Source organism: Hyla sarda, unplaced genomic scaffold (genome assembly GCF_029499605.1).
Source record: "Hyla sarda isolate aHylSar1 unplaced genomic scaffold, aHylSar1.hap1 scaffold_137, whole genome shotgun sequence".
NCBI lineage: Eukaryota > Metazoa > Chordata > Amphibia > Anura > Hylidae > Hyla > Hyla sarda.
This window is the reverse complement of record NW_026607998.1, coordinates 216,189-230,361: the sequence shown is the minus strand read 5'-3', so window position 1 is coordinate 230,361 and position 14,173 is coordinate 216,189. Positions and strand designations below refer to the sequence as shown.

Below are 14,173 nucleotides of genomic sequence, written 5' to 3'. Positions count from 1 at the left end.
TACATCTCAATTATAACAGCAACATTGTGCAGTAAGGATAAGGAGCAAGCGACCCTTTATTTTATTTTGCTTTATAACCAGAGGGCACCAGGACTGCAGTACTGTGTATGTGTGTCCAGATGGAACTTGGACGATTATACTGTATATTCTGTGTCCATTTCTATCACGTGCTCCTTAACTATGATAACCAGAGAGCATTGGGACTACTATACTATGTACTACTAAACAAAAGATGAGGGAGGGCACTGTAGTGGTCAAAGACTTGCAAGCAAAATGTTACGGCTGCGGTCAGTAGCGGTCTGTCACTTGGGGAGACCGGAGTCCTCGTGCCTGTGACCGGGGGCCAAGAAACCCAAAGTCACACAACGAATACTAGCAAAGAAAAAAACAGGGTACCCGCACTCACCGCAGGGCTGCTGTAGCTAGACTCTTCAGGCAAAGACAGACGACCCGGTAAATGACACGTAGAAGGGCGCTCAGAAGCGAGGCAACTGACGGCGAAGTTTTGAGCTAGTTGTGCTTCTTCCGGCCTCAACGAGAAACTTCGGAAGAAGCTCAACTAGCTTGAAACTTCGCCGGCAGCTGGTGATGTTCGCCGACTGCTGGCAAAGTTTCGCGCTAGTTGCGCTCCTTCCGAAGTTTTGCGCTAGTTGCGCTTCTTCCGGCCTCGTTGAGGCCAGAAGAAGCGCAACTAGCGCAAAACTTCGCCAGCAGTCGGTGAACATCACCAGCTGCCGGCAAAGTTTCGCACTGGTTGAGCTTCTTTCGGAGTTTTGCGAAACTTCGGAAGAAGCTCAACTAGTGTGAAACTTCGCCGGCAGCTGGTGAAGTTCGCCGACTGCTGGCAAAGTTTCACGCTAGTTGCGCTTCTTCCGAAGTTTAGCGCTAGTTGCGCTTCTTCCTGCCTCGTTGAGGCCGGAAGAAGCGCAGCTAGCGCAAAACTTCGCCGGCAGCCGGCGAACATCACCAGCTGCTGGCGAAGTTTCGCACTGGTTGAGCTTCTTTCGGAGTTTCGCGCTAGTTGCACTTCTTCCGGCCTCGTTGAGGCCGAAAGAAGCGCAACTAGTGTGAAACTTCGCCAGCTGCCGGCGAAGTTTCGCGCTAGTTGAGCTTCTTCCGAACGAGGACGGAAGAAGCGCAACTAGCGGGAGACTTCGGAAGAAGCTGAACTAGCGTGAAACTTCGCCGGCAGCGGGTGAAGTTCGCCGACTGCTGGCAAAGTTTCGCACTAGTTGCGCTTCTTCCGAAGTTACGTGCGAGTTGTGCTTCTTCCGGCCGGAAGAAGCGCAACTAGCGCAAAACTTCGCCAGCAGTCGGTGAACATCACCCGCTGCCGGCGAAGTTTCGCACTGGTTGAGCTTCTTTCAGAGTTTCGCGCTAGTTGCTCTTCTTCCGGCCTCGTTGAGCTTCTTCCGAACGAGGCCAGAAGAAGCGCAACTAGCGCAAAACTTCGCCAGCTGTTGCAAGACTACAACTCCCAGCATGTTGGACTATAAAGTAGTATATAGTATAGATCAGTGTTTCCCAACCAGGGGAGCCTCCAGCTGTTGCAAAACTACAACTCCCAGCATGTTGGACTATATAGTAGTATATAGTATAAGTCAATGTTTCCCAACCAGGGGTGCCTCCAGCTGTTGCAAAACTACATCTCCCAGCATGCCCGGACAGCCAACGGCTGTCCGGGCATGCTGGGAGTTGTAGTTTTGCAACAGCTGGAGGCGCTCTGGTTGGGAAACACTGGTTGCGGGAGTTGGAGGATTGGTTGGATAAATACCGTCCATTGCATTGCCGGTATTTTTTATATAAAAATACCTCCAGGGTGGCTAAAATACCACTCAGGTGGCAACCCTAGTTGGACTGAGGACTGTGACTGGATCTGTTGTGACTGGCTTTGCCCTTTCAGATGGCAGACAATGGGCACCGCCTATGATTTACACAACATCCTCGCCAGGCTTCCGTTGTACTAGAAAGCAAAGGACAATGCCTGACAGAACACACACGGTGACATTACGGGATCCCTAGCATCGCGGCCTCCATGTAAAAAGATCCAGAGCCAAGGAGACAGGCGGGAGGTGATAAGCGGCCGGAGCAGACACAACCGTCTAATTCTGTCCTTGTCGCAGCTTCACAAGTGCCAGATGGAAAGCGAGCAAGGTGTCCCTGATAAGGCTGGGATAAGGAGGCAATTGTGAGCGTTCCCACGATGCTCTGTGCCCCTTGGCAGTGATTCCTCCTCTCAATAAACAATGTGCCTGCCAGACACTGTATCGCCAGCTATGGGATGTATAATGAACCGCCACATAAATACCCCTAATGAGGATACAGATATACACCCCCCCCCTCCCCCATTTTTGGGCCGCTATAACCCTTCAGCTGCCACAATGATGACATAATGTCTTCTTTGACTAAAAGCATGACTAACTCAAGATCAATTCATCTTCCTGTCACAGATATCTAGGAACAGAATAACCGAGCTGGGATCCGGCAATGTGTATGGTGAGACCCCCAGAGCCGGGTCATGAGCAACCGAGGGGAACTGGGACCATAACAACATGCTATACATGAAGAGATATCACATTTAATACTTCCACATATTCTATTACAACAAAAAGGGGGCAGTATTATACACCCTGTTCCATATGATTATGCAAATTCTAATTTATGTAAATGTAATGTCCCAGTACGGGATATAGTCCCGTACAGTACTTAGGCCCTGTCAGGTTGAGTCCCTCTGTGTCCTAGGGGCTCTCCTGCAGTGTCTCCCCATAGTAATATATATTCTGTATAGTGTTATGTATAAAGGACCTTTAAGGACCTTTGAGTTAGTCACATGATAATGTGTTCACATGATGTGTTTGTTACCCAGAGAGCACAGCTAATCAGGTGACCTGCAGCTTGACCTATGGGCTCCTTGCTCAGCCCCCCTTTATAAGAGGGGGAGCCATTACAATCTCTCTCTTCCACCACACTCTCTGTTGAGGTCAAGTCCAGTCCAGACGTCTCAGGGTCAGTGTCCAGCGCATCTGGAGGCCTCAACCTAAATTACAGCCACAAGTCAGTAAGTCATCTCTGTCTGCTGTCACTACCTACAGTAAAGTCTATTATAGTCAGCTGAGTTGACGTCTGTCCAAACACTGCACGTCCCAGTATCGCTTCTCGGCCTTTTGGCTAAGATCAAGTGTAGTATCTGTTCTTATCGGTGGTTTGGTCTTTGCCATTGATGTAGGATGGGTGCTGCATGGTAGGGGACAGGTGTACCTGGGCATTCCAGGGCTGAGGAATCAGCTCGACGACTGCCCCAAAGTGACCTGTTTTCTCCGGTTGCGCCTTGTGGCTGAGAGGGTCTAGAGCTGAGGTACTTTAGTGCCTCGGGGAGTGGTGACCCCGAGGTGCCGAAACTCACTTTGAGTATTGGCTCACTGAGTTGAAGCAAGGGCACCATGATCTCTTCACCTTGTGGCACTCACCTCTTGATTCCCGGCCTTCTGGCTAGGATCAGAGACATTTTTATAGATTCGGCCGGATGTCCGGGCAGTATATCTGCACACATTCACTAATGCATTTATTTTTGTCTCACTGTGTAATTTTTTGCGTGTTGTGTGTCCACTGGATATGTCAGTGTGCGGTAGCCCTTCTGGGTGTCCCTCCTGGCAGTCTAGGGGAGGTGTGTGTGGCCATTAGGTACACCTGCAAAAAGCCGGGGTACACCTGCATGGGCAGGGCACCGACCGTTATCAGCTCTGCGGGCACATACCTTGGCTAATGCCACGGGGGATGCTGAGAGCATTTGTGGTCCCTTAGTAGCTTCGGCGAAAAGGGACATCGAACCTGGAACCTCGCAGGTACCTTTTGGTCCGGAGGCGAAGAGTAAGGTTTGTTGGGGGGCCTCTCTCCTATCGGAGAAGGGCTTGCGATAGACCGCATCCTTTGTGCACTTTTATTTAGTGTAACACGTTTGCACTTTTTCTTGCAATATTATAGTAGTTATATTCTTGTATATAGGATCAGTATTATAGTAGTTATATTCTTGTATATAGGATCAGTATTATAGTAGTTATATTCTTGTATATAGGATCAGTATTATAGTAGTTATATTCTTGTATATAGGAACAGTATTATAGTAGTTATATTCTTGTATATAGGAGACAGTATTATAGTAGTTATATTCTTGTATATAGGATCAGTATTATAGTAGTTATATTCTTGTATATAGGAGACAGTATTATAGTAGTTATATTCTTGTATATAGGAGCAGTATTATAGGAGTTATATTCTTGTATATAGGAGCAGTATTATAGTAGTTATATTCTTGTATATAGGAGCAGCATTATAGTAGTTATATTCTTGTATATAGGAGGCAGTTTTATAGTAGTTATATTCTTGTATATAGGAGCAGTATTATAGTAGTTATATTCTTGTATATAGGAGGCAGTATTATAGTAGTTATATTCTTGTATATAGGAGGCAGTATTATAGTAGTTATATTCTTGTATATAGGAGCAGTATTATAGTAGTTATATTCTTGTATATAGGAGGCAGTATTATAGTAGTTATATTATTGTATATAGGAGGCAGTATTATAGTAGTTATATTCTTGTATATAGGAGGCAGTATTATAGTAGTTATATTCTTGTATATAGGAGGCAGTATTATAGTAGTTATATTCTTGTATATAGGAGCAGTATTATAGTAGTTATATTCTTGTATATAGGAGCAGTATTATAGTAGTTATATTCTTGTATATAGGGGCAGTATTATAGTAGTTATATTCTTGTACATAGGGGGCAATATTATAGCAGTTATATTTATGTACATAGGGGGCAGTATTATGGTAGTTATATTGTTGTATATAGGAGCAGCATTATAGTAGTTATATTCTTGTATATAGGAGGCAGTTTTATAGTAGTTATATTCTTGTATATAGGAGCAGTATTATAGTAGTTATATTCTTGTATATAGGAGGCAGTATTATAGTAGTTATATTCTTGTATATAGGATCAGTATTATAGTAGTTATATTCTTGTATATAGGAGACAATATTATAGTAGTTATATTCTTGTATATAGGAGCAGTATTATAGTAGTTATATTCTTGTATATAGGAGCAGTATTATAGTAGTTATATTCTTGTATATAGGAGCAGCATTATAGTAGTTATATTCTTATATATAGGAGGCAGTTTTATAGTAGTTATATTCTTGTATATAGGAGCAGTATTATAGTAGTTATATTCTTGTATATAGGAGGCAGTATTATAGTAATTATATTCTTGTATACAGGGGGCAGTATTATAGTAGTTATATTCTTGTATATAGGGGCAGTATTATAGTAGTTGTATTCTTGTATATAGGAGCAGTATTATAGTAGTTATATTCTTGTATATAGGAGGCAGTATTATAGTAGTTATATTCTTGTATATAGGAGCAGTATTATAGTAGTTATATTCTTGTATATAGGAGCAGTATTCTAGTAGTAATATTCTTGTACATAGGAGCAGTATTATAGTAGTTATATTCTTGTATATAGGAGCAGTATTATAGTAGTTATATTCTTGTATATAGGGGCAGCATTATAGTAGTTATATTCTTGTATATAGGAGGCAGTATTATAGTAGTTATATTCTTGTATATAGGAACAGTATTATAGTAGTTATATTCTTGTATATAGGAGCAGTATTATAGTAGTTATATTCTTGTATATAGGAGCAGTATTATAGTAGTTATATTCTTGTATATAGGGGCAGTATTATAGTAGTTATATTCTTGTACATAGGGGGCAATATTATAGCAGTTATATTTATGTACATAGGGGGCAGTATTATAGTAGTCATATTCTTGTACATAGGGGCAATATTATAGCAGTTATATTTATGTACATAGGGGGCAGTATTATAGTAGTTATATTGTTGTCTATATACAAAGTAAAGACATGAGGACTGGAGTACATACTGGGCTTAAGAAGTGACAACCATGTTTTCAGTCAGAGCAGTAGCGTCTTACCTCCCTCTATTAACATCTCATGCGCAGTATATTACCGGAGGCAATGAACATTAGAGAAAGTCCCCCATAGGGTGAACAGATTACACCATTCATGTTCCTCCCTGAGGCATGATGGGAAGGGCATTCAGGATAGCAGTAATGGATTTTGTTAAAGCCTTCTTTATATGAAATGTGTTGACCATGTGATTATAGATAACATCAGCAGCGTCTGGGAACCATCTGTAATACTCATTAGGGGCCACGTTGGGGCCCAGTCATTTGTGATGGTCCTGCGCCTCTGTATGTGGCGGTGGTACTGTGCACAGTGATGAGGGAGGATGTGAGGGGTGTAGGTGCTGTACGGAGCCGCTCTGAGAACCGTAAACTGTCGGGGAGGAAAGAAAAGCCATCGGGGAGATGTGGAGGATCGGATGAAAGCGCCCGTCACATTTAATGAGGGCTTTATATAGAGGAGAAGACTGCGGCGGTGGCTGGAAGTCCCATGTTAAGTGTGCACGAGACTCACTGTGCTGCACGTAGGGTTGCCACCTGGCCGGTATTTTACTGGCACAGCCGGTATTTTGGCCGCCATGTCAGTATTTTTATATTAAAAACACCGACATATATTTGTCTATATCATACATGAAGATGGGCCTGACAGCTTCATTCCATACAGACGATGAGATGGATCTGCGACATCTCCGTATTCTGTGAGGCGCTGCCGGACACGCCGCGTGACCCTAATGCCGCCTCTCCAAGCCGTCCTATGTTAAGACCTTGTCACAAGAAACTGATGGAAAGTGTCAAGGCCGTGATTAAATCTGCAGAGAGAAATCCCCTTCTGTGAGAGGGAAGGAGAGTTATACGTCTTCCTGGATTATTACGGCCTTCTGAATCCAGACAGCCGGACAATGAGAAACATCAACTGTATAATAAAACAGGCAATAAAAGAGGACTCTGGAGGCGAGGGAAGGGGTGTCGGGAGAGGGGGGGGGGAGGAAAAAGGAGAAACTGAGGAAGTTATAGCTGAGGAGCCATCCCTGGGCCACCATCAAGCCAACTAGAACAAGAAATGTGCGCAAATCTCAGACCACCCCCCCCCCCCTCCCTCGCATTCATTTACTGTAGAATGTTATTTAGAAACCACACAAATTATACAGTGGTCCCTCAAGTTACAATATTAATCGGTTCCAGGACGACCATTGTATGTTGAAACCATTGTATGTTGAGACCAGAACTCTATGGAAACCTGGGAATTGGTTCTAAAGGCACCAAAATGTCATCCAAAAATAGGAAAAAAGTGAGGATTAAAGAAAAATAAGTAGATAACTAATATAGATAAAGCAAATCCTTACATATAAAAGTAATAAAGATCTGCTGGGAGCTGTAAATCACGGTCTATGTCAGTGTTTCCCAAGCAGGGAGCCTCCAGCTGTTGCAAAACTACAACTCCCAGCATGCCCGGACAGCCAACGGCTGTCCGGGCATGCTGGGAGTTGTAGTTTTGCAACAGCTGGGGCCACCCTGCTTGGGAAACGCTGGTCTATGTAGAGGACAGGAGCTTCTTCGGGGTCCTGTACAGGACACAGTGTCCTAAAAAAGTAATGGAGTCGCCCTCACCTGGTGTCCAAAGGAGCAGCTAACCCTGGTACAGGTAAAGTGTACAGAACATGTAATACCTCCCTGTACTGTAGGGGGTGCTACCAGACACCAGTCAGTGCATGCACTACAGTAATACAGGTAAAGAGTACAGAACATGTAATACCTCCCTGTACTGTACGGGGCGCTACCAGACACCAGTCAGTGCATACACTTCAGTAATACAGGTAAAGAGTACAGAACATGTAATACCTCCCTGTACTGTAGGGGGCACTACCAGACACCAGTCAGTGCATGCACTTCAGTAATACAGGTAAAGAGTGCAGAACATGTAATACCTCCCTGTACTGTAGGGGGCGCTACCAGACACAAGTCAGTGCATACACTTCAGTAATACAGGTAAAGAGTACAGAACATGTAATACCTCCGTGTACTGTAGGGGGCGCTACCAGACACCAGTCAGTGCATGCACTTCAGTAATACAGGTAAAGAGTGCAGAACATGTAATACCTCCCTGTACTGTAGGGGGCGCTACCAGACACTCTCAGTGCATACGCTTCAGTAATACAGGTAAAGAGTACAGAACATGTAATACCTCCGTGTACTGTAGGGGGCGCTACCAGACACTCTCAGTGCATACGCTTCAGTAATACAGGTGATTTACCAGTGAATGCCCATTCTGATTGGTCGGTTCTTCCGGCCATTGGCAGGTATCACAGATCTGGACTGTCTGTACATTGTATGTTGAGTCTGGTTTCAACTTACGATGGTCCAGAAAAGACCATTGTATGTTGAAACTATTGTATGTTGAGACCATTGTAAGTTGAGGGATCACTGTATATACTTACCTCACATGGTGCCATAGTCATTGAGATACGCCAACAGTCCTGACTTTGCCAGGGCAATCCAATGAACTGGACCAAAAAGGGGTTGAGCTTATGTAAAGTGGACATTCGGTGGGTGTTGCCAAACATTGTGGGGGAGGGGATTAAATGTCCCTATTTTGGCTTTCAAAATGTCAGTGATTATGGTTTGCCACATTCTCTAACCTGTCATCCACTCTATATGATGTTGGTGACTATAGATAAGCATGACTAAAAATGCTTCAACCGCTCTATATAATGTTGATGACTATGGATGGATAAGCATGGCTTGAAATGCGTCAGTTGCTCTGTATGAAGTTGGTTATGACTATGGATGAGCATGACTTGAAGAGCGTAGTGACTAATAAGTACGACTTGAAACTCTTTGACCACTCTATATGATGTTGCTGGCTATGGATATGTAGGACTTAAAACATGTCAACCGCTCTGGATGATGTTGGTGACCATGGATAAGCATGACTTGAAACGCGTCAATCGAGTCATGCCAATTCATAGTCATTAACATCATATAAAACGATTGACGCTTTTCAAGTAATGCTTATCCATAGTCACCATCATCATACAGAGCTGATGAGTTGTGTTAGGAGTCATGTCAATTCATAGTCATTATCATCAACAACTGGTGACTAATGATAAGCACTACTCGAAACGCATCAACCGTTCTGTGTGATGTTGGTGACAATGGATAAGCATGACCTATAACACTTCAACCGCTCTATATGATGTTTATGACTATGAATAAGCATGACCCATAACCCGTCAACCTGAGTGATGCCGGTGACTATGGATCAGCATGACTCGAAACACGTCAACAGCTCTGTATGATGTTGGCAACTATGGATAAGTACAACTTGAAATGTGTCAAACGCTGTGTATGATCTTGGTGTCTATGAATAAGCAAGAATCGAAACGAGTCAGCTTCTCTGCATAATGTTGATGACAACGGATAAGCATGACTCAAAATGCGTCAATAGCTCTATATGTTGGGGACAATGGATAAACACGATTCGAAACCTGTAAATCGTTCCATATGATGTTGGTGACTATAAATAAGCACGACTTGAAAGGCGTCAATTGCTCTCTATGATGCTGGCGACTATGGATGATCCTGATTCGAAACCCGTCAACCGCTCTGAATGAACAGCCGCCTATAACTCTCCCCCGCCGGAGTATATTTTAGGAGCTGTAACGTCATAATAAACACCTTGAAGCCTGGCTCTCATTAATTTAAGATTCCCTGTACTTGTGGATGTTTCAGGATGATGAATCGATACTCGTACGGAGGAGAGTCTCCGCGTGGCGCTGCCTCATCACTATGCGCCTCAGACAGGAGACCCTGGCAGGGCCGGTGCCATTAATCACCGCCTTTATTTACTACCATGCTGGGGAATAACATATGTTGTAAAAAACGCAGCTTTAACACCGTGCCCTGCGAGATAAATCTGGACCGCTTAAAGACACCCCCCCCCAAGAGATGGGCGGCCATCTGTGACCCCCTCCACAACCCCGACGCATCACATGATCCTTCCGCAATCCTAGGCAGGAATCCTGGATCCGCCATTTTGTCCTAGGAGTGGGGGCCGCATTAAACTGGGAAGATAAATTGATTAACTGCTTTCATCGACTTTCTGGCCATTTAGGAATATCGCGGGAATCCGAAAAACTAAACATACTCACACCCCCCATCCCCATTCAATTAGCCCGTGGCTTCTTATCATACCCGCGTTCGGTATATATTTTTGCGGACGCCCAAAACTGCGCATGTTAAATATAATCGTCTGGCAAATTTTACGCTTAAGATAGTGCTTCCAAGCCAAGGTGCCTTCAGCTGTTGCAAAACTCCAACTCCCAGCATGCCCGGACAGCCGTAGGCTGGACTGCTGTGGCACACCAATTGAGAATTCAGGAGGCCCACCCCCATACACATTAATGAAGGCTGCAAAATTGGGCAGCCTTGGACAACTTGTCACTAAAGTGTATGGGGACCTTCAGAGCCCAAACTGATCAGGACCACCCAACGCCAGTAGGCCCAGACACATCTCTTGGTTGTGTCCATTATTTCAAGATGGCCGCCTGTGTATTAACGCCAATAGGCCCAGACACATCTCTTGGTTGTGTCCATTATTCCAAGATGGCTGCCTGTGTATTGACACCAATAGGCCCAGAGAAATCTCTTGCTTGTGTCCATTATTTCAAGATGGCCGCCTGTGTATTAACGCCAATAGGCCCAGACACATCTCTTGCTTGTGTCCATTATTTCAAGATGGCCGCCTGTGTATTAACGCCAATAGGCCCAGACACATCTCTTGGTTGTGTCCATTATTTCAAGATGGCCACCTGTGTATTGAAACCAATAGGCCCAGACACATCTCTTGGTTGTGTCCCTTATTTCAAGATGGCTGCCTGTGTATTAACGACAATAGGCCCATACACATCTCTTGGTTGTATCCATTTCAAGATGGCCGCCTGTGTATTAACGCCAATAGGCCCAGACACATCTCTTGGTTGTGTCTATTATTTCAAGATGGCCGCCTGTGTATTGACACCAATAGGCCCAGACACATCTCTTGGTTGTGTCCCTTACTTCAAGATGGCCGCCTGTGTATTAACGCCAATAGGCCCAGACACATCTCTTGGTTGTGTCCATTATTTCAAGATGGCCGCCTGTGTATTAACGCCAATAGGCCCAAACATCTCTTGGATGTGTCCATTTCAAGATGGCCGCTTGTGTATTTTTTTTTTTTCCTAGATGAATTGCTTGAAGTGAGAGAAAGCGAGGGGGGGGGGATCGGGGGGAGATGTCATTATAGAATGAGAGGAGATATTATGATTATAGCTCCGGGGAAAACATCTCCGAATGTAAATTAAATGATGGGGGGGAAAAAAGGCGAGAGAAGCGTCATATTAAGTGATTACAACGGGAAGGAATTAGATTGTGTTCGACTGTCAGGTCTCCATTATGTCAACATGGCCGCAGATTAAATGGGATTGGTGAATGGGCTCATCAGTGTGGAGCCCGACCACGGCGAGAGGTGAAAGGGAGAAATCCAATCTCCTCTGCCCTTTCACTTTCCTGTCTAAAAAAAGGGGACAGCCCTGAATTATTAATAATCTAATCTGGAGGCTGCCGGCGGCGTGTGGGAGTCGGGAGCGGGGGGATGACAGGCGCGGGGCCTACTGTGCGCAGCAGAGCCCGAGGACGAGGCGCAGGGATGTGACATGGATCGCACATCATAGGCTTAGATACGCAGATGGTGGCGAGTTTTACGCTGTGTTAACCTACCCCTTAAGGCAGTGTTTCCCAACCAGGGTGCCTCCGGCTGTTGCAAAACTACAACTCCCAGCATGCCCGGACAGCCGCTGGCTGTCCGGGCATGCTGGGAGTTGTAGTTTTGCAACAGCTGAAGGCACCCTGGTTGGGAAACATTGCCTTAAGGGGTAATACAGGATTAGAAGAAACAGAGCTAATTTCCGCAGTTCGCCCTTTGTAGGTAGTTTGTCCCCCCCCCCCCCGATGTAACACCCCCCTGTGGGTAGTTTGTCTCCTCTATGTAGGACCCCCCTGTAGGTAGTTTGTGTCCCCCCCCCCGATGTAACACCCCCCTGTGGGTAGTTTGTCTCCTCTATGTAGGACCCCCCTGTAGGTAGTTTGTGTCCCCCCCAATGTAACACCCCCCTGTGGGTAGTTTGTCTCCTCTATGTAGGACCCCCCTGTAGGTAGTTTGTGTCCCCCCCAATGTAACGCCCCTCTGTGGGTAGTTTGTCTCCTCTATGTAGGACCCCCCTGTAGGTAGTTTGTGTCCCCCCCAATGTAACACCCCTCTGCGGGTAGTTTGTCTCCTCTATGTAGGACCCCCCTGTAGGTAGTTTGTGTCCCCCCCGATGTAACACCCCCCTGCGGGTAGTTTGTCTCCTCTATGTAGGACCCCCCTGTAGGTAGTTTGTGTCCCCCCGATGTAACACCCCCCTGTGGGTAGTTTGTCTCCTGTATGTAGGACCCCCCTGTAGGTAGTTTGTGTCCCCCCCGATGTAACCCCCCCTGTGGGTAGTTTGTCTCCTGTATGTAGGACCCCCCTGTGGGTAGTTTGTCTCATGTATGTAGGACCCCCCTGTGGGTAGTTTGTCTCCTGTATGTAGGACCCCCCTGTAGGTAGTTTGTGTCCCCCCCGATGTAACACCCCCCTGCGGTAAGTTTGTCTCCTGTATGTAGGACCCCCCTGTGGGTAGTTTGTCTCCTGTATGTAGGACCCCCCTGTAGGTAGTTTGTGTCCCCCCGATGTAACACCCCCCTGCGGGTAGTTTGTCTTCTCTATGTAGGACCATCAGATGGCGTCGCACATGAGACACTAAGATATTCCAGCTCTGCAGACAGTATCGCACATGATAGTCTTAGATACAGCAGCAACGCAGACAGTATCACACATAATAGGCTTAGATGCACCGACTCAGCTGGTGGCGTCGCACATGAGACACTAAGATACACAAGCTTTGTAGACAGTGTCGCACATGATAGGCTTAGATACAGCAGCGCAGCAGACAGTATCGCACATGATTGGCTTAGATACACCAGCTCAGCTGATGGTGTTGCACATGAGACACTAAGAGACAGCAGCTCTTGCGACAGTATTGCACATGATGGGCTTAGATACAGCAGCACCGCAGACAGTATCGCACATAGAAAGCTTAGATACGCTGGCTTAGCGGGTGCTGCTGCACATGAGACACTAAAATACACCAGATCTGCAGACAGTAGCGCAAATGATAGGCTTAGATACACTGGGTAAGCGGGTGGTGTTGCACATGAGACACTAAGATTCAGCAGACAGTATCGCACATGATAGGCTTAGATACATCGGCTCAGCAGATGGTCTCGCACATGGGACACTATGATACACCAGCTCTGCAGACAATAACACACACGATAGGCTTAGATACACCGGCTCAGCAGATGGTGTCGCACTTGAGACGTGAAGATACAGCAGCTCTGGAGACAGTATCGCACATGATAGGCTTAGATACACCAGCTCTGCAGACAGAATCGAACATGATAGGCTTAGAAACACCAGCTCTTCACACAGTATCGCACACGATGGGGCTTAGATACACCGACTCAGCAGATAAGATACAACAGATCTGCACACAGTATCGCACACGATAGGGCTTAGATACACCGGCTCAGCAGATGGTGTAGCACATGAGACGTGAAGATACAGCATCTCTGGAGACAGTATCGCACATGATAGGCTTAGATACACCAGCTCTGGAGACAGTATCGCACATGATAGGCTTAGATACACCAGCTCTTCACACAGTATCGCACAAGATGGGGCTTAGATACACCGACTCAGCAGATGGTCTCTCACATGAGACACTAAGATACACAAGCTCTGCACACAGTATCACACGATAGGCTTAGATACGCCTTGCTCTGTAGATTGTTGTCATGACATTCAGCGGGTCCTGTCATACATGTGTACGCTTTATCATGGGTTAGTGGCGGTGTATCTTCCGCAGCCCGTGCCCCCGGTGGCGCAGAATAATGAGGGCGCAGATATATGGGGGGATTAGACGCTCCATTCATTTGTCGTTACCCAACAGTCAATTAGGTGGAAGCGTCTGCTCAATGAGCCTTGTCTAAGGAGCCGCTGAGCACCAGCCCAACACCAGCACAAAGGAGATGATGACTGCTCCACCACTGCCTCCTGTGCCACCA

The 14,173-nt window shown here is 45.8% G+C and overlaps 1 protein-coding gene and 1 pseudogene across 4 annotated transcripts in view; both read left to right on the top strand.

Moving 5' to 3' along the window:
* Positions 1-14,173, top strand: part of LOC130306386 (semaphorin-6D-like) — a 214,362-nt gene that overhangs the window by 64,305 nt on the left and 135,884 nt on the right. The window lies entirely within an intron of this gene.
* Positions 3,149-3,313, top strand: LOC130306387 (U2 spliceosomal RNA; annotated as a pseudogene).